The 20226-nt window shown below is 42.5% G+C and overlaps 1 long non-coding RNA gene across 3 annotated transcripts; it reads left to right on the top strand.

Annotated features, from left to right (window-relative positions):
- Positions 1–5053: 5053 nt before the first annotated feature.
- Positions 5054–10802, top strand: LOC113613767 (uncharacterized). Of its 3 annotated transcripts, none has more exons than XR_003430356.1 (8): positions 5054–5122; positions 5850–5939; positions 6410–6566; positions 7781–7882; positions 8013–8152; positions 8643–8784; positions 9858–9942; positions 10309–10802. It is a non-coding gene; the product is annotated as an uncharacterized LOC113613767 (long non-coding RNA). The 3 variants fall into 3 exon arrangements; XR_003430355.1 differs by having other exon boundaries at positions 5060–5172; positions 6410–6611; XR_003430354.1 differs by having other exon boundaries at positions 5060–5172; positions 10309–10801.
- Positions 10803–20226: the final 9424 nt, after the last annotated feature.

Here is a 20226-nt window from a genome sequence, read left to right as displayed (position 1 = left end):
GGATAAATCCCACTTAATTATGGTGCGTGGTCATTTTAATGTATTGTTAAATTTGGTCTGCTAATATTTTGTTGAGGATTTTTGCATCTATGATCATCAAGGTTATTGGCCTGTGATTAAATTTTTTTGTAGTCCCTTTGTCTGGTTTTGGTATCAGGGTAATTCTGGCCTAGTAGAATGAGTTTAGAAGCATTCCTTCCTCTTCAATATTTTGGAATAGTTTCAGAAGCAGGTACTAAGTTTCTTTAAATGCTTGGTAGAATTGACCTGTGAAGACATTTGGTCTTGGACTTCTGTTTGTTGGGTGTTTTTTTTTTTTTCTGATTCGATTTCATGACTAGTAATTGGTCTATTCAGATTTTCTTTTTCTTCCTGATTCAGTCTTAGGAGATTTTACATTTGTAGGAATTTATCCATTTCTTCTAGGTTGTCCAATTTGTTGGTGTATAATTTTTCATTGTAAACTCTTATGATAATTTGGTGTTTGGTGTTGGTTGTAACTTTTCCTCTTTCATTTCTGATTTTTTTGGGCCCTCTCCTTTTTCTTTATGTGTTTGGTTAAAGGTTTATAGAATTCTTTATCTTTTCAAAGAACCAGCTTTTAGTTTCACTGATATCTTCTATTGTTTCTTTAGCCTCTATTTCACTTATTTTCACTCTGATCTTTATTATTCTCTTCCTTCTACTACCTCTGGACTTTGTTCTTTTTCTAGTTCCTTTAGGTATAAAGTTAGGTTGTTTATTTGAGATTTTTCCTATTTCCTGTGGCAGGTCTGTATTGCTATACACTTCCCTCTTAGAACTGCATTTGCTGTGTCCCATAGAGTTTGGATTGTTGTGTTTCCATTTTCATTTTTCTCAAGGTACTTTATGATTTCTTCAATAACACATTGGTTGTTTAGTAGCATGGTGTTTAGACTCCATGTATTTGTGTTTTTTTCCAGTGTTGCTCTTGTAGTTGATTTGTAGTCTCATATCATTATGGTCAGAAAAGGTGCTGGATATGATTTCAATCTCCTTAAATTTACTGAGACTGGTTTTGTTGCCTAACATGTAATCTATCCTGGAAAATGCTCCATGTGCACTTGAAAAGAATATGAATCTGCTATTTTGGGGTGGAAAGTCCTGTATATAGCTATTAAGTCTATCTGATCTTATGTATCATTTAATGCCAATATTTCCTTATTGATTTTTTCTTTTTCTTTTCTTTTCTTTCTTTCTTTTTATTTTTTTTTTTTGGTTGCACTGCATGGCATGTGGGATCTTAGTTCCCTGACCAGAGATTAAACCCTTGTCCCCTGCAGTGGAAGCATGGAGTCTTTACAACTGGACTGACAGGGTTAGGGTTCCCTCTAGTGTATTTTTCATTTCTGTTATTGTATTCTCCAGCTCTGATTGGTTCTTTTTCATATTTTTCATCCCTTTGTTGATGTTATCACCGTGTTCCTCCATTCTTCTGAGTTTGCTGAATGTCTTTATGGCCATTACTTTGAACTCCTTATCAGGAAGATTGATTATCGCCATTTCATTTGTTTATTTTTCTAAGGGACATATTCCTTTCTTTCACTTGGAACATACTCTTTATCTCCTCATTTTACTTAACTCTCTGTGTTTGTTTCTACACATGAGGTAGACCATCTATGTCTCCCTGTCTTGAAGGAGTGGCTTTGTGTAGAAGGTGTTTTGTGGGGCCCAGCAGTGGGGTCCCAGTTGGTTACCAGAGGCAGGTGCTCCAGGGCTGTGTAATCTGTGTGTGTCTGTGGCTGGGTCACTATTGCTGTAGGCACACTAGTGTGGGGGCTTGTCACCAGCGCAGCTGGCTGTAAGACCCAGCTGCAATAGTTGCAGGCAGTCTGATGTGTGGGGCTGGGCCCTGGGCAAGAACAACTTTGGAGGGATGCTGGTGCTGGCTGAGGTTGTCTGCTTCTCCTCTATGATAATCTGTCACTCCCTGGCTCATACCATCCTTACTAAGCTTTTTCCAATTCCTCTAATGCAGAACTTCCCAACTTATTGAGGTGAATGGGCTAGAGGGAGTCATGGTACTGATGCTCTGAGTCCTCAGAATAGTTGGCCAAGGCAGCCCAGTCACTTTTCCCCAGTGAGCCACAAAAATATCATTTTCTGTTTAAGCTGTTTGTGAAAAATGGGAAATATGGCCAAATGCAATGTGCTCGCTCACTTCTGGCCCTCATGTTTGCCCCAACTCTACCCAGAACAATCTCCTTCCTCTTCACTTAGTTTCAGCTCTCAGCAACATCAACAATTCCTCAAGAAAGCCTTCCTTGACCTCTGCTAAGTCTGGTTAGATCTCCGGCTGCACGTTCTTACAGCAGCTGGGGCTTCCCCCCATGACAGATGTATCATCCACCTGGCTGGTGTGCATTCTCCACTAGGTTGTAGGTTTGCCTCTCTTGCTCATTGTTGCATCCCCAGTGCCTAGCTCTGTGTCTGGCATATAGGAAGGACTCAGTAAATGTTTGTTAAAGGAAGTGAGCTAACTCATCCTTGATGTGCAAAACAGTGCTTTCTCCTGCTCTCTGTGTTTCTGTGAATGGTAAAGTTTTCTCCTAAATTCTTATGCTTGTCAAATTTTGGTTTCATTCTTGACCCTCTCTCAGATTGCTGATTTTAAAAAAATGTTTCTTTGAAAATGGTTCTTACAGCAGTTTCTTCTTTTACACTTCCCCTCCAGATACCTAAACTCAATTCTTTATTACTGCTGACCCAGACTATTACAATAACCTTGCCGCTCCTCTGCTTCCAGCCTTATCTTCATTTTGCTAAAACAGATAAATGTTTGCTAAAATGTTGCCCTCCAGGGAAGTCTAAGCTCCTTAGCTTTGTCATTGAAGACCTCTGCCATATGGTCACAACCTCCCCATCCAGCTCTATTTTCCACCACTTCCCTTCACTCTCTCCCCTCCCAGTTACCTAGTCGTACTCGACCATGCCTTGGGCTTTCCTGCACCGTTCTGTGTGCACATGATTCTTCCACCTGCAGTATCTGCTTTTCTCCTCTCTGCTTCTTAGAAGTCTCCCCGTCCCGGCACAAATCTATCCCTGTGAACTTCCAGTTCTGGCTGTGCTCTCTCTCCCCATTTTTTCAACTTCTCCCTTATCATCTCTTGCCTCATATTATTATACAATGCTCATTCCTTCATCCACCCAACAAATGTCCACTGGGTCTCTACTGTGTACCATGTGCCTAGAGCAGAGGATTCAAAGATGAACTAGACCATGTCTTTGCTTCTGGGAACTCAAATACACAGAGAGATATGCATATAAGTCATGCAATGTTATGCTCAAAGTGAAATGAAAGCTAAGACAGGAGGGAGAGATGACTTGTCAGAAGAAGCTAGGGAAGGAGTTAGTTCATTAATTTAAGCAGCATGGTATGATGGAAAGAACAGAGATCTGTGCTGAAATCCTGGATTCACAACACATTAACCCCTACTCTCTATGCCTCTGTTTGCCTGTCTGTAAAATGGGAATATTATCATGTACCTCGAAAGGTCATGGTGAGATGTGAATAAGATCGTGTTTGTGAAGAGTGTCTAGTACCAACTTGGGCTTGTACAGGTGCTCAACAAGTGTGAGCTCCTTATGACCACAGCCCTGATCCTACCTTCCATATTCCTCACGGTGCCCTGTACAAACCATGATCCTGGTGACTATCTGCTGTTTCGTTGATTGACATTATTATGGATACGGATGATGCCTGTCATATCAGGGCCACTGGGAACCAGGCTATTTTAATGATCCTAGAGGGGATCTATTCCTCTTTCTGAGAACCATGAATTTGGAATTTGACCAAGGGAGTGATACATGGGCAAGGGTTATGCTTTTCCATCTCAGCAAGAAGAATCAGGGCTGTCAAGCCAGGAAGCGAAGAAGCCATAGCGTTCCTGGACCTACCACACCCCACTAATGAAGGCCAGGGCTTTCACGAGTCCAGCCCTTTGAAACCACACCATAAAGCTCTTACTTCACTGATGCACAGCATGGAAGAGGAGTTCTGACTTAGCAAGAAGCCCAACTAAAGTCTTTTATGAGATGAGGGACTCTTCTGAGGAAACGTAACAAGCCAAGGAGAAAGGCTTTTGACAACCCAATGAGTAAGAAAAAAGGGCTGTCTTCCACATCCACGCCCTCTGCAGAGGGGCTATAAATGCTCCCAAGAGGAAGGAGACCCACAGCTCTGTGGCTTGGACAACTTGGACTCTGTCTTCAGCCGGTCACCTCACTCCCTCCATCACCATGCCTTACAGCTGCTCCCTGCCCAGCCTGAGCTGCAGCTCCAGTTGCTTCTCCCGGCCCTGTGTGCCCCCCAGCTGCCACGGCTCCACTCTGCCCGGGTCCTGCGACATCCCCGCCAACGTGGGCAACAGCGGCTGCTTCTGTGAGGGCTCCTTCAATGGCAACGAGAAGGAGACCATGTAGTTCCTGAACAGCCGGCTGGCCAACTACCAGGAGAAGGTGCGCCAGCTGGAGCGGGACAACGCAGAGCTGGAGAGCCGCATCCGGGAGCGGAGCCAGCAACAAGATCCCCTTGTGTGCCCCGACTACCAGTCCCGCTTCTGGAGCATCGAGGATCTCCAGCAGAAGGTGAGGGGATGGGCACCCCACTACCTCCAGCAGGAAGTTGTAGGGAGGGAATTCGAGATATGATTAAGAAACAATATAAGCTCTCGGTGTGATTGAAACACATGGGTTAAAGTCTTGCTTTTCCATTCTGTTTTCTTGAGGGCTGGTCTTATTCTGGTTCCAGGACTGTTAGATCTGAGTATTTGCATAGTGTTAGTCTGTGTGGAGGTAGCAGCACTTTGCATAAATAAACTGTAATTAAAAGCCGCCTCCGGGGCTTCCCTGGTGGCGCAGTGGTTGAGAGTCCGCCTGCTGATGCAGGGGACACGTGTTCGTGCCCCGGTCCGGGAAGATCCCACATGCCGTGGAGCGGCTGGGCCCGTGAGCCATGGCTGCCGAGTCTGCACGTCCGGAGCCTGTGCTCCGCAACGGGAGAGGACACAACAGTGAGAGGCCCGCGTACCGCAAAAAAAAAAAAAAGCTGCCTCCGAATGCTTCCGTGTATTTGCCAAGACTCTGGAACTATTATCCTGAGGTGAGAGAAGAGACTGAGCCCAAGAAGGAAGCTGAGAAAGTGAAATTTTTGTAAGAATTGGACCAATTTCTCTCTCTCTTACCTGGGCTTTTGACTGCTCTGACCTCTTGTTGCTGTCCTCTTCTGGGTACCTAATTATCTTTTCATCGTCTTGACCTAGAGGCTTCTGGGCTTCTCATGGTGCACAGTGTCCAGTGAGGGCATAGAAGAGTTGGCTGAAATCAGAAAGAGTGGAAGCTACCTAGAAGAACATAGGACCAACCCATCCAGGATGGATGGGAGGGCGTGGCTCCATCCATGACTCTGCCCCCTCCAATTGCTAGTTGACATATTTATCTTCTCCACTGAATTGGAAGTTTTTTGTGGGCAGGATCTAGTGCTTACTCATTTTTGTATCTTCAGCTCCTGCTACCATGCCAGACATACAGTAGGTTTTTAAAGAGAAATGTTAGTTATTATTATTATCAGCTTCTCAGTATTGCTTATTAGGAAAGAAAAGGAAAAATTGTGTATCTATTGACACTTTTCTTGCATATGTCAGTGTTCTTTTTTTCCCCCAAGTTTGATTTCTTAAATATTTATTGAGCAACTATTGCACATGGACAGCATTTAATAATCTTATATAAGATCCACTGTGATTTCTCATTCTGTTCCTTCCAAGTAAGTGAATTAGTAGGGATTGGCTAAAAATAACCAAGCTTATTCTAGAATGTTTTGGATCTTCTAGATCCTGTGCAGCGGTCTGACAACGCCAGGCTGGTGGTGCAGACTGACAACGCCAAGTTGGCCTCAGATGACTTTAGGACCAAGTGAATGGGTAAGGGGGCTGTTGTCTTCCCTCTTTCCTCTCCTTCCCCTTAGCCTGTCCTCTGTACCAACAAACATTGACAAAGTTTTCCCTAGACGGTTTCCCTAAGATCGACAGAGCCATTGCTAACCAGAGCTCAGAGAACCCTTCTCCAGAGTCAGACTCTGCCTGCTTTTCCTTTCCAGAGGACATCTCCGAATCCCATCCAGTGTAGAAGTCATGTTCCCCTGATGCTCCGCTAGGCACAGAGTCCAATCAGGAGAATGGAGGAAGTGTTTTAATTTTGGAAATCTCACGGTTTATGTGCTTTTATCCCATTAAATCCACTGGCTCTTCATTTACCAGTGCCTTTTCCTCCAGGAGCTTCGGTAGCACGTTGAAAACCTATATGAACGAGATGGCTGTAAAAACCACAAGCCCCAACTCCCAGTTGTCTGACAAACTAAACCAGGCCTGCCTCTGATGCTCCTGTATCACAGGTATGAGACAGAGGTGTCCTTGAGGCAGCTGGTGGAGGCAGATCTGAAGAGTCTGAGCAGGATCCTGGATGAGCTGACCCTGTGCAAGTCTGACCTGGAGGCCCAGGTGGAGTCCCTGAAGGAGGAGCTGATCTGCCTCAAGTAGAACCATGAGCAGGTGAAGTTCTCCAACAGGATCAAACTCGCCAAAGCCTGTTTCCAGGTGCCAAGGGGTGTGGGAGAGGCTCAACCAGCTGAGGAATCTGTTCTCCAAACAAAAAGGGATTTGTAGAGAATGAGTAATCTGTGATAGGAGACGAGGATTTTTCTGCCAGTGGCAGGAATGAGGGTGAAGGAGGTTGGCAAGCCCAGTAATGAGGAAAGGTCAACAGCCAGGCGGTGCCCACAGCTGCTTCCTCTCCCAGGCTGGAGCACACGGGCCTGCACAGATCTTTTATTCCAATTCTCCGTTTAGTAACAGGAGAAGCCAGCAGGACCACCCTGCAGAGAGGGCTGAGCTGGAAACACAACCCAACTCTCCCTTTTCTGGTCCGGAGCTCTTTCTGCTGTTCAGTGTTGCCTGGAGGAAACACTGTAAAGTGTTCACATCATTGCTAGATTAGTTGCACGATAAAGAAGACAGATATTTTGTGCGAACCTTAATTCCAGAACAATGTAAATGGTGATAGTTAATATTAATTGAGTGCTTATTGTGTGCCAAATGCTGTGCTAAGTGCTTTAGAACTTCATCTTACAGATGAAGCACTTGAGGCTTCTAGAAGCTTCTAGAAGCTTTCTAGTAAGTGGTAGACAAGAGACCCAATTCAAATCTGTCTGACATCCACCTAAGCCCAAGCACCTAAGCTATGTTGGGTGTGTGACGAGATTAGCTGATAGTTACCTCCTTTATCAATAGCTAAACTAGTGAAATCAACAAATCACCAGTTAACTCTATTCTATCCCAGGATGGCAGATTTTGAAGTAAACATTCTTTGTTTCCTCTCTAGCTGCGCTCTATCCTTCTTATTACGCATGGCTAAGAATCAAACCATAGTCTATATGGTATACTAACAAGAACACTGGATTGGGTGTTTGGGCTCCAGAGTTTAAATCAAGGTCTATTGCATCTCGGCTCTGAGTCCAAATCCCTGCACCTCTTTAAGTGAGGAGAGGTATACTGAGTACAAAGGCGGAAGGAGGTCATGGACTTGAAAGCACTATGTAAAGTGGAATGTTCAGGTTAGTCATTGCATACAGAAGCCAGTTAATGAGAGGATCAGAGAGAATCGAACTTTCGAAAGCTTAAGAATAAGCACAAGTTGAATTGCACTCTCTCAGAGGAGAGCATTAGGATCCTTTGTGATACTTTGAATTGTCCCCTTCCTCCATCAGGAAGCCAACTCCCTGCGGAGACAGCTTGGAGACCGCCTCAACAAGGAGGGCTGACATGAGAGGAGGAACCATAGGGACTGGAATGTGATGGAGAGTCTTGGGGTGAGTGATGAAAGGATTATTGTCTATGGGGAAATGTGGGGAGACGTGAGGGGAAGGGATGTGGGCCCACCTAGGTGGTCTGCCCCCTTTCTCCTCCTGGATGCACGTTTTAACCTCTTGTCTCTTATAGGCACCTGCATGAGCTCCCTCTTGAGGTTAGTTTTATGTGGGTGGCTCTGAGAAGGAGTCACTCACAGGATGGATTATCAAGAGGCTCAAGGGAGGGCCTTGAGCAGAAGCAAGTTGGAAACACCCAGGACCTACGCTCGGGTAAGAAGATGCAGGACATCCGCCCTGTGGGAAGTGCTGTTCACTCTGGGAAGTCCTATAGCTGCTAAAACCCAGAAGTCTGGCTCCCTTGTCCTGGAGGGGGTGTTACCAGAATTCCTCTCAGGAGACTTCTTGTTTCATCCAGCTCCTTCACTATTTCTAGAAGCCCATATTGTGTGGCTTTGTGTATCAAGGTGGGATCCACTCTGAGGTCCTTGAATGCAAAACACTCTTGATGTTGAAAGAGACTCAACCCCGACCTCTTCCTCAGGCCACCATTCATTCCTCGTCTGTCCATTTCGAGGGCTGACCCCATGGCCATGCCTGGTGGGCGAGAGGGCCTTGATTACCCAACTCATGGAAGAGGAGACTGCCCACAGACCGGGTGGTCTGGCTCCAGAGCGCCCATTGCCAGCTGCACCTCCAGCCCGTGGGTCTCGTGTCTCTGAGGGCCCAGCTGCTGATGTGGGTATTTGTACTTCCTTCTCAGATGTCCTCATCCGTGACCACATCTGGGCTTGTTCTATGTGCCAGACAGGGATACATAAGTATCACTATTTCCATTAAAATAAAGCTTCATTGATGGATAATCGACATACAATAAACTGCACATATTTAAAGCACGCAGTTTGGTAAGTGTTGACAAATGTGTACCCTGCAGAGTTATAACCACACATACCCACCATCCCCCCAGATTTCCTCGTGCCTGCCACACTGGCCCCTTCTCCAGTTTACAAAAGGGCAAACTGAGTTTTCTGGGCGTCTGGAGCAAGAATACACACCGCCTGGCTCTTGCCTTTTTCCTACACATTGTGGCTCATAAGGCCAGCGAGGTGGCCAATGGCAGTCGTGTGGGGCTTCCAATGCTTGATAAGAGAGGAGCCGACATCTAGTTACTACTTGTGGGAGGCAGTCAGCCTTGGGAGCAGGCTGTGGACATGCCAGGCATGCCGCCACCGCTGCTCGAAGGGACCGTCCCTACTTGTTCCCCTCCTTGTTCCGTTCCATGGGAGATAAACCACCAGGGCCCAGGGATCAGAAAGAATGGGAACTGAGACGAGAAGCTGTCTCCCCCCTGCACGTGCAGGTTATTTTTGATGATTCTGGGCTTATGGGTTTCCTCCCAGGGAAGTTAACCTTGAAGCCAAGACAGTCCCTAGATGATGTAAACCACCGTCTGGCAATCTTCCCTTTTCTAGTCTATATAATCTGCAACTGTAGCGCAATAAAATTTGCCCTGCCAACCATCAGCTGTCTTGGTCCTTCTGACCCCATTCGTCGGTGCTACTTCTGACCCTGGGCGGTGAGATCCTCTTTCTCCGGCTGGTCCGTGGCAACTACTTACTGTGTTCTTTAAACCAAGGAGGGCAGTTTAAATTATGGCCATTCCGTAGATGGGGACCCGAGAGCAGATGCTTTAAGGAAACTTGGTCAAAACCTGCAGGTCAGTGGTGGAAGCAGGTTCTCCCCATCCCCACCCCCCACCCCCAAATCTAGCTCTTCTCCCCTGTCCCAGCTTGGATTCGGTGTGGATGGCTTCACCTCCATCCATCCAACGGCGCTTTGACATTCTCTCTCCATTCATGCGGGAGCTGATACCATGGCTTTTCCTAGACGGACACTCACCTGTTCCACTGTACCAGGCCTCCCAGGTATGTGCATTGAAAGTCCCCCTGGAACCTGAGTCTTCCTTTCCTTGCAACAGAATGCCAGATAACACCTTGGAGATGGTGGAGAGATTCTGGAGTTTGGAGATGGATAAAGTGGGGAAGAAGCTTCTTCCAGGCCAGGTATGTGCCTGTGGTCAGCCCAGAAGGTCTTTTTCCTCTAGAATCCTTGGTGTAGCTGGAGGAGAGGCAGCAGGGTAGCTTATTCTCCCTGTCCTGCCTTCTATTCCCTTTATCTTAAAACACACCAAAGGGGATGCTGTGGGACAGGCAACTTTTAAAAGAGCAACAGGATTCCTTTTCCAAATAAAAACGTAAAAGGAACAGAGTATATAAAAGGGCAATGGTTTACTAGTATATCTTTAATTTTAAGACATATTTACATTACTTAGAAATTCAACCATTGAGACCAATAAGATCGTTTGGATTCATTTGTTTGCTCAATGAATCTTTATTAAGCACTTACTCTGGGCCTGTTCTTGTTCTCAGCACCAGGGGTGCCTCAATGGAGAAGACAGGCAAGATCGGGCTCACCCAGAGCTCACAGAGCAGTGGAAGAGACAGGCAGTAAATAGGAGGGACTGAGTAAACCAATACAGCAGGAAGAGGATTTTAAACAGTGGTAAGCACTGAGAAGAAAGGAAAGTATGGTGGTTGATAGGGGTCTGGGCAATAGTCTTTACCATGGTCAGGTCTGGTCTTTCCAGGAGGTGGCATTTGATCTGAGACTGGAAAATGAGAAGAAACAGACCAGAGGGAAGGAGCATTCCAGACAGAGGAACAGCACATCAAGGGAGGGAACGAGCTTGGTGTCTTTGAAGGAGGAAGGAAGGCCAGTGATGGAGTGACAAGCCAGGGAGGAGTCATAGGACCCGGGGCTGGCAGTGGTCTCCCTGCTCTGGGGAGCATCTGATTGTATTTTTTTTTTTTTTTTTTGGCGGTACGCGGACCTCTCACTGCTGTGGCCTCTCCCGTTGCGGAGCACAGGCTCCGGACGCGCAGGCTCAGTGGCCATGGCTCACGGGCCCAGCCGCTCCGCGGCACGTGGGATCCTCCCGGACCGGGGCACGAACCCGTGTCCCCCGTGTCGGCAGGCAGACTCTCAACCACTGCGCCACCAGGGAAGCCCGAAAAGTTTTTATGATTGTTGCTAATACTAAAACGAGCCTTTATCACTTTTATAGGACAATGGAAGAATCTAAGTCGAGTGTGAAAGGTAAAAAAAATTCTTGCATTGTTTGAATCTACTTTTTTAAAAGAAATCAGCACATTTATCCATTCTGCAGTACTCATAACCCCTCGTGTACTCCTGAATGTTCTGTGTTCAATTTTCATTTTCTTCCCAAATTGCCAGGAATATTGAATTAACAAATTACATAAGACAGAACAAAGTGAGCTCTCAACATTGTCCTAAAGGATATATATAAAAGCTCTTTGCAAGCAGTAAAGTAGATAAAAATGATCATTAATATTATTATATCTCTATCAAGTTATGGGATCTGTTGACCAAACCCCTAGAAAATTAAGAGGAAATGATTTCACGTAATTCCCCAAACTATATTATGTTGAACACTAGTGTCCCATGAGATTTTAATTGTGTATTATAGAAGATATGTTCTACGGCCCGATACGGCTGGGAATACTGTGTACTATTATCCTCTTTGTGAAAAATCAGGCTGTATTTCAGTATTAAAGATGGAACAAATACTGCTGCAGGGAAGAAAAGGAAAAAGAACGAGAGAGAAACCACAGCAAAAATTCTACTTTGTTTAACCCAGTGTTCCCAAATACCTTTGACCTGGGAATCCTATTTTCTCAGATTACCTTGAACATCTCACAGAAAAGTTCTAAGAAACCACATTTTGGGACAGGTGGTACTTTCTGATTTGTTTATGATAAAAATGTTCTAAGGCATTAGAGGTTCAGGGACTCGGCGTCCAAGCAACCATCACAGAACAGCTGGTCTCATTGCCATCCCTCTGCAAGATCCCAACAGATGGTCCTTCAGCCTCTCTCTGGCCATGTCCAGGGATGGGGAACCCATTACTGGAGGGGGTGGTCCAATCTACTATTGGAGAGGTTTGACTTTAACAAAGTTCTCCCTGGATCTCTATTAATGGTTTCAAGTCTTCCCTTTGGTCTAGAATCGGTTTATTGATGTATCAACAAAGCACTTATTCAAATAAATCATATCTTTGAAAACTGAGACCATGATAAACATTCCTGGCTTCTCACCCATCCTTCATGAGGCATGCTTTCTAGATCTTAAAGTGAGGTCCCCAGAACGGCATTTAGTGCTCTATAAGCTCATAGGATCTGTGGTGCAAGTGTTCAAAGCCCATATAAGCAGAAAGGCCCCCTCCAGCACTTGTGATCAGAGACTAGATTCTGTATCAGGAACACCTAGGATGAAGGCCTTGACTGCTAGAAGGTGACACTGTTCAGACACCGTCATTTCCTGGAGGGTAGGAGGAAAAATCTTCCTGGTAAGATCCCTTTTCATTCCAGCAGAGCCCACCATATGGCTTAGTGATCATTTTGGAAGGCACAGAGAGCCTCTGGGTACTGAGAACAAGGAACTGAAAAGGAGTACAGTTCAGATGGTGGGGAGAGCGTGGCAGTGACCTGTTTGTTCCTCTTTTTTTTTTTCATCTACAGCTCCAAAGATCAAGGTCATCATACAGGAGAGCATCAATGGAAGAATAATTCTTTCTCAAGTGAATGAGATCTAAAAGTACGCGTGAGGCCAATAAAAGTTCCTGCCTATTGTAAAAACTATTCTCCCCCAATGGAAAGTCCTTGCCCAGACACAAATGGGTGAATTCTAAGAGGTACCCTTGGAGTTATCAAACTTAGAATCTTTTTTTTTTCTCTGTAACAATCTCACCAGATGTTCCAAAATGATCTTAATATACGGCTGCACTTTTTCAATCAGAGCATGAGTTCATGAGCTTAAAGCTCTACCTTCTGAATACAATCGTCAGATTCCCATTATTTTGCATCTGTTTTGTAGCCAGTAAAACGCCACATGAGCTGAATCATGTCTTTTATTTTATATCGTAAGGCAAGACAAGACCTCAAGGTCTCATCTTGACGGATTCTCAGAGCATTCACGGTCCACAAAAGAGCCAGAGGGAAGCTAATGCTTTGAATGTGTTTGCAGCAACCAAACACTGGGCGGAATTGTCACCTGCAGCCATGCAACCTAGGGACAAGATGTGGTTCGTAAAGTTCTCCAGATCTCCAGACTTCTGCCTGCAGGAAAAGTGGGGTGGAGATAGAGAAGGGGACACCCAGAAAGGCCTCACTGAGAATGCGAGATGACCAAAAGCTATTCTATCTCACAGATAGATAGATAAATAAATAAATAAATAACCTTCAGGGCCTAAAAGAAAGTTAAAGCTAGAAAACGAAATTCAGGAAAAGAAAGATCCTCCTTACAGATAGATACTAAGACCCTAAGAGGGGGAGCAACTCATCTAAGATCTGAACTGCAAACGTTAGGATCCATCGTATTATGTTGAGGTATAGTAGGGACTAAAACACAGAGACTATGCGCCTCTGTCCTCTGAAGAACATGTCTTTTTCTCAGATTGTAGCCATGCAAGCCGTTGTTCCAAGGCTGGTACAGAGAAGTAATGCTGGAGGAAAGGAAGACAGAAATCCACATATTCACTAAGACATCATCAGAATGTTGTACATGGAATGACAGGATATTAACAAGTTAATGGCCCATAGGCACAGGCTAGTCAAACTCTCCCACTTTACTAATAAACTGAGGCCCAGAACAATAAAGGCATTGACCCAAACAGTCACTGGATTATCACATCTGGGTCTAGATATGGGACTCTTGACTCTATTTCCAGTTGTTAACCTAAAAGTGGTGTCATTTAGTTCCGTGGTCATCTAACACATTGGCAATGCCTCAGATATTTTTTCCCTCTATGTTTGAATACTCTCTTGGAAAGGATTGCTTTTGATATTTTCTGAACTGGCCATGTGTTAAAACTGGATCAGCCTTCCCTTTAAGGGAATAATTAGTGTTTCTGATTCTCAGTGCATAAAGAATAGAAAACCAACCCCTAACAATCTGAAATTAGGCAAAAGGAACCCATGTTAATCACATCATTGCAAAAATGTATTACTGGTTTAAGTGAAATACATTAATTCTCTGGGGTAAAATTATATATTTATCTTTACTGTGTGATCACTTCCAAGAATTTCAAAAATAACCAATTTATAACATCTTCAATGAGTTTTCTTTGTGCAGTACTTCTCTGTGCAAACTTTTGATGATTTGAGGGGCAAGAAGAGATACATATTAGAACGTTATTAGTTCTCTTTTTCTATTTCATTCTACTAGGAGAACATCTTTATGTTAACAGGGTACTTCAGTCTCAAAGCAGATCTTAAAATTAATATTTTTCTCTACTTTAGCATCAATTCATTCTGCTATTTTAGACATTATTATCTCTTTCTTAAAATCTAGAAATTAGACATAAAATATACATGTTTTCTCAAGGTGAAATTTGAGCACTACTAGCAAAATCTTTTGAAGAATATTCAAAAAACAACAAGTTGAAGGGAAAGTTATAATACTAGACCCAGAAAATAATCACTAACCTTCCATTTACTATCATAATTTATATAGGATTGGTAATCATAAATCAAAACATAATAATTTTTCATTCAAGGAGCTAAGCGGAATCTAACACACCATTGTAAAGCAATTATACACCAATAAAGATGTTAAAAAATTATAATAAAATATTCTTAAAGTATTAATTTTCTCTGTACCAATTAAGGTGATCAACTCATCACAGCTTGCACAGGAAACCCCTCAGTCCCAGGCAAACTGGAGTGGTTGGTCACCCTATTGATAAAGAATTGCTCTTGTCTTAGTCCGTTCAGGCTGCTACAATAGAATACCACAGACTGAGTGGTTTATAAAAACAACAGAAATTTATTCCTCACAGTTCTGAAGGCTGGGATGTCCAAGACCAAGGCACCAGTACAGTTGCATTCTGGTGAAGACCTGCTTCCTGGTACATAGCCTGTATCTTTGCATGATGGAAGGGGCTTGGGAACTCTGTGGGGTCTCTTTTGTAAGAGCATTAATCCCATTCATAAAGGCTCCACCCCCGTGACCTAAGCCCCTCCCAAAGACCTCACCTCCTACAACCATCACCTTTAGGGGTTAAGATTTCAACATATACATTTTTCAGACAAGTAGAGAGAAATTAAACCATTTTCCTGAATAAAGAGACAACTGCATGAGTTTAGGCTCTAGGCTATATAGAATAACCTCTCTCCCACATCTAAATAAGTCCAAAAATATTTCAAAATACCCATTACGACCTGATGAGTGCCTGTAGGTTCAGGCGAGTTGCCAACTAAAGAAGTTTTCATTTGTATTTGGTTTTGACCCCCACACACCCGACCCACATAAAGGAGTTGGTAACAAATTCTATTGTTTCCATTACAGAAACACTTTAAGTAAATAATAGCTATTCCATTACCCCAAATCCAATTAAAGAAATACTTCGCTAATGCAGAGAGGTATCAAGTATTATTTTGGAATATTTATGTCAACATATTTTCCAATAGTACCATAATAACATGGTTGAATGGATAGATCCATTTAATATTTTTCAATCCAGTCAAATGCATGCCTTTACTAAAAGTTCATTTTTCCATTAATACTCTTATACACCTACCCTGTTAATGATGCGTGAAGTTGGAAACTAAACTTCATAAAAATTCATTATTAAGGAATGTAGCAATTGTATGTAGGTGGAAGGGTCATAAAGCTGAGAGGAGAGCAAGGACCTGAATTACAAGTTACGGTGGGAAAAGGTAGGTAAGCGAAAGGGATCCGAGAAAGTTCCTTTAGCACAGGGGTTCTCAAACTTGGCCGCACCTCAGGATCATCTGGGGAGATTAAAAAATTCTGATGCCTAGGCTACATTATAGATCAATTAAATCAAGGTTTTTGAAGGTTAGAACCTAGGGATCCGTATGTTTTAAAGATTCCCAGGTAATTACAACGTACAACTAACGTTGAGAACTTACTGCTTTAGCAGCTTCAGGTGAGCGCTTTTGTATTTGTTTGCATGTTCCCCATATTATTAATTTTTTAATACTCCCATAAGAATTAATTAATTCTTATTAATCCCATAAGAATTAACTAATGGAAAAATAAGACCTCCTTCATGTCACTCCCAACTGCTTGTGAACAGAGTTTCATTTTACAGAATTGTAGAGAGCTGCATCCAGGAAGGACAGCTGAATAAAAACTTACAAGAAAGATAGGGGCTTCCCTGGTGGCGCAGTGGTTGAGAGTCTGCCTGCCGATGCAGGGGACATGGGTTCGTGTCCCGGTCCGGGAAGATCCCACGTGCCGCGGAGCGGCTGGGCCCGTGAGCCATGGACACTGAGCCTGCGCGTCCAGAGCCTGTGCTCCGCAACGGGAGAGGCCACAACAGTGAGAGGCCCGCGTACCGCAAAAAAAAAAAAAAAAGATAAATACTAAAAAACATTTCACGAAATTTTGCAAACTTACTTCCACCTAAGTTTAGTGAGATATCTTTCAGGTGCCTAGTCAAATATTTTCCCAAAGCGTTAAGCTCCTATAATGAGTTTCTATGACAAAAAAATTGTCATGTTACTTTAGCCTCTTCATTTCTTTTACCTCTTAGAATTTTTTCACAGCAAAGTAAAATATTAACATATGCAAATAAGAGGCTCCCTAGAGAAAACATCTCTAAGCCAAGTGACTAAAATATTTAATATCAGAAACACCTAAGTAAATTTTTCCTTAATGACATATCAGATTGTTTTAGTATTTCCCAAATGCACATTTTATATTTCTCTAATAGTTAATTAGGCATCATGCATAAGTTCAAATCAAAAAATAGTAGCATTAGAAGAAAACATAGCAAGCAACTGATTGAATGCACTTGTTTAAGAGATGAAGGAGGTAAAGTCTAGAAAGGTTAGCCAAACCCTCCTAGGACTCAAATCTCATTCCTTCCTACAATATAGCACCTCTGACATATGGAAACATCAGAACTGAAGAAAACATCACATAATTTTTAAAATTCATAGCAAATGCACAAATTATTGAAAAGCCAATATAATTTAAGGTATTAGCTCTTATGCTGGAACCTATCTGTCAAAATGCCAATAACTGCAAGAAAAAAGTAAGCCCAAGATAGGTATTAGAGTTTGAATTTTTTTGATTTCTTTACAGATAGTCTTAAATAAATTATTTAACAGAAACTACTTGTGGCATGGAGTTTTTTTAAGCTTATATTGTGTTATATGATATACCATACCACTTCTCTGGGAAAAAAATAACAGAATTCCAAAATTACCTTTTATGGACAATAAGCAATCTTGTACTATAGTTACATATACACCTATCTAGTCTTTCACCCTAGAAAATGGATACTAAATAATGGTATTATTTTCTGAGTATTCAGTAGATATTGGTGGCCCCAATGAATCCATACCCTCTAGGACTCATGCCTTTCTATAGTTTCTCCCATATTTACTTTGTCCTGGGTCATGTGACTTGATTTGGTCAATGGAACGTCAGCAAGCATGACAAAGCAGAGGTTTGCTAATGATTACACATCAAGCTTACCCTACTGGACTGCTCCCTCTAGGAAGCCAGCTACCACGGAAGAAGTCCATTTACCCTGAGACTACCAAGCTGTGAATAGGTCTAAGCTAGCCTCCTGAGAGGACAAATGAAGGAAAACTGAGGAACCAAACGAACAGCCATAACTGAAGCTCCAGACGTATAACTCAGATCAAGCCTTTCCGGCTAGTTCCCAGCCATTCAAGCCAACCCAGCTGAGGGCCCAGATATCATGGAGCAGAGATAAGCCATTCCATTATTCTAAGTCTGAAATTCTGACCCACGGAATTATGAACAGATAAAATGGCTGTTGCCACTTACCCCAGTAAGTGTTGGGATAGTTTTTCATGCAGTGGTGGATAAGCAAAACAAAGTATTGATATTTAAAATAGAAGAGTCTATTATTTGCTCAGTGACAATAGCTGATTTAAAGCTAGTCCATTAGCATTCCACTCAACTTTCCACCAAGATTTTTAGTCATTTTAACATTGAAATGGATCTCTGCAAAAGTGCTGGTCCAATAACCATAGCTGAAGCACCAAAGCTTCCAAGAAAAAAAGCCAAGGTCTTCCCTCCTCAGAGATGGCAGAGAGTAAAGCCATTGCTCATGTATGTTCACAGCTCCCCTCTGTGTCTCTTCACAAATGGGGACCAAGCAGTATAAGTCCAACCCAGAGAAGAGGGTATCCCCTGCTCTTCACTAGAGCATGTTGGGATGCCCAAGTAAATTCTTCTCCTTCTTACCTTTAGGGTTTCTATTCCTTTTGACTCTGTTTACATTCCTCATTCCAGGGACATTAACAACTTCTCTATAAATACTTATGCTTACAATAAGTATCGAACAGATCAAGAGTTTCCCTGAAAGGTGATCTGTTTTCAGTGTAGGTTAGCAAAGTTCTCCTTCACCAAGAAACTATAAGGCCTATACAGATTAAGATGATCATGATTATCAGGCAGTTATAATGTTTACGTCTTTAAGTCATCAAGACCCTTGAATATTGTCCATTCATTCTAGGCATGTTTTTTCACAATACTGTACATTAAATACTATACTCTCATATGGTCTTTAATCAATAAATACTTGTAAGGTTTTTGGTAGATAGATTCATAGATAATAGATAGACAGATAGATAGATATAGACGGACACATATATACCTTGAAGTGTTTTGTTGGTTATTTGTGTACCGTAACAACATTGGTTCTCCGACTTACTAGATGCCTGAGATCATTCCCGTGTGTGACTCATTCCCCATCTCATTTATTCTATTACAACAGCTACATGTCACCATATTTCTGAAGAGGATTAGAGGGTTTCTAAAATATATTTGCAGTGAGGTCAGGCATAAAGGAAAAGAAGAAAATGCCTCTGACATACTTCATGATCTGATGACCTAACCATACTTAGGAGTTTTCCTAAAGAACTTTGTGTGTTTGTATTTGTGTGTGTGTGTATGTATGTGTTAGTCATACCAGTACACGGACTGTCCTACTCACCAAAACTTCTCTTTGAAATTTAAATTAGGAGTCATCTAAAAAACTGAGTCATCTAATGAAAACAACTAATTGGTAAAGTATGCATACACAACACTCACGTATGTAACCTACATACACACATATACTCAAAGAAGTTTTAACAATAACAACTCTTCTTGACTGAGCTTTGCACCCATAATCTCATTTTACACTTATCACAACCCAGCAAGGTATTATTATCTTTATTTTAGAGTTGAGGAAACTGGGGCTCAAATGGAGTGAATTAATTGGTCATATAGCTAAAAATGATGGAACCATCATTCATACCCAGTGTTCTTTCTACGGTGTCACACAAAGTCAAAAATGCTTGCTAAAGAGTTATGTAAAACCGAAACACAGGCAACATGTTTTGATGAACTCCTGCTGATGGTTTTTGTCTAAGGTGAGAGTTCAGGGATGAGAAATCTGAATGGGCATGGTACTAAAGTAATATACAGGAGTCAGCAATATACACCCAGGACTAGGGAGGGACAAAGTTTTATGACCATTACCCACACCTTGAAGCATCCAATCCTCTGTGCACAGAGGTGTTCTCTTAACTCGCCTAAAACTCTACCACTCAACACCAGAGAGGAGCTTAAGCAAGTTCCAAAACCAGAGGACCTCACCCCTTAGTCTGACCTTATATTCACCTCCTACTTTCGATCAAAAGTATCTCTCCCCATACTTTCTGAAAACAAGAAAAGAAGGATGAAGAGAAGATGGGCCATAGTTACACAGAATATGTTCAAGAGTCATCAGTTGGAAATATTTTATCCAGAGTCTCATTGCAAGAACATGTTGTGAAGATTTCCATTTATCATTTCCAGCACTCTAGGAAGCAGTAGTTTGGGGGTCAACATCTAATCCAAAGTTATATATATACACACATACATATATAACATATATATATATAAAACATACATATATAACAATGATGTATATAATATATATATATCAGTGCTTCTCAAACCTTAATGTTCATACATATAACATGGGGATCTTGTTACAAATGCAGATTCTGGGTTTCCAGTGGGCCTGGGTTGAAAGCCCAAGATTCTGCATGTTTAACAAGCTCCCAGATGATGCTGAGGTTGCTGAATTATGGACCACACCTTAAGATGCAAGATTACAGACGTATACAATCCATTCGATATAGCCCCTAGACTGAAAGTCTTACCTATAAGCCGTCTCTATAGATTTAACTTAGATTGAACTGGGTGAAAAATACAGCAGGAAAAATGACACC

Source organism: Aethalodelphis obliquidens, unplaced genomic scaffold (genome assembly GCF_003676395.1).
Source record: "Aethalodelphis obliquidens isolate GAN/ISIS:26980383/991018 unplaced genomic scaffold, ASM367639v1 scaffold89, whole genome shotgun sequence".
Lineage (NCBI taxonomy): Eukaryota > Metazoa > Chordata > Mammalia > Artiodactyla > Delphinidae > Aethalodelphis > Aethalodelphis obliquidens.
The sequence above is the reverse complement of the archived record's forward strand: the minus strand, read 5'-3'. Positions and strand labels throughout refer to the sequence as shown.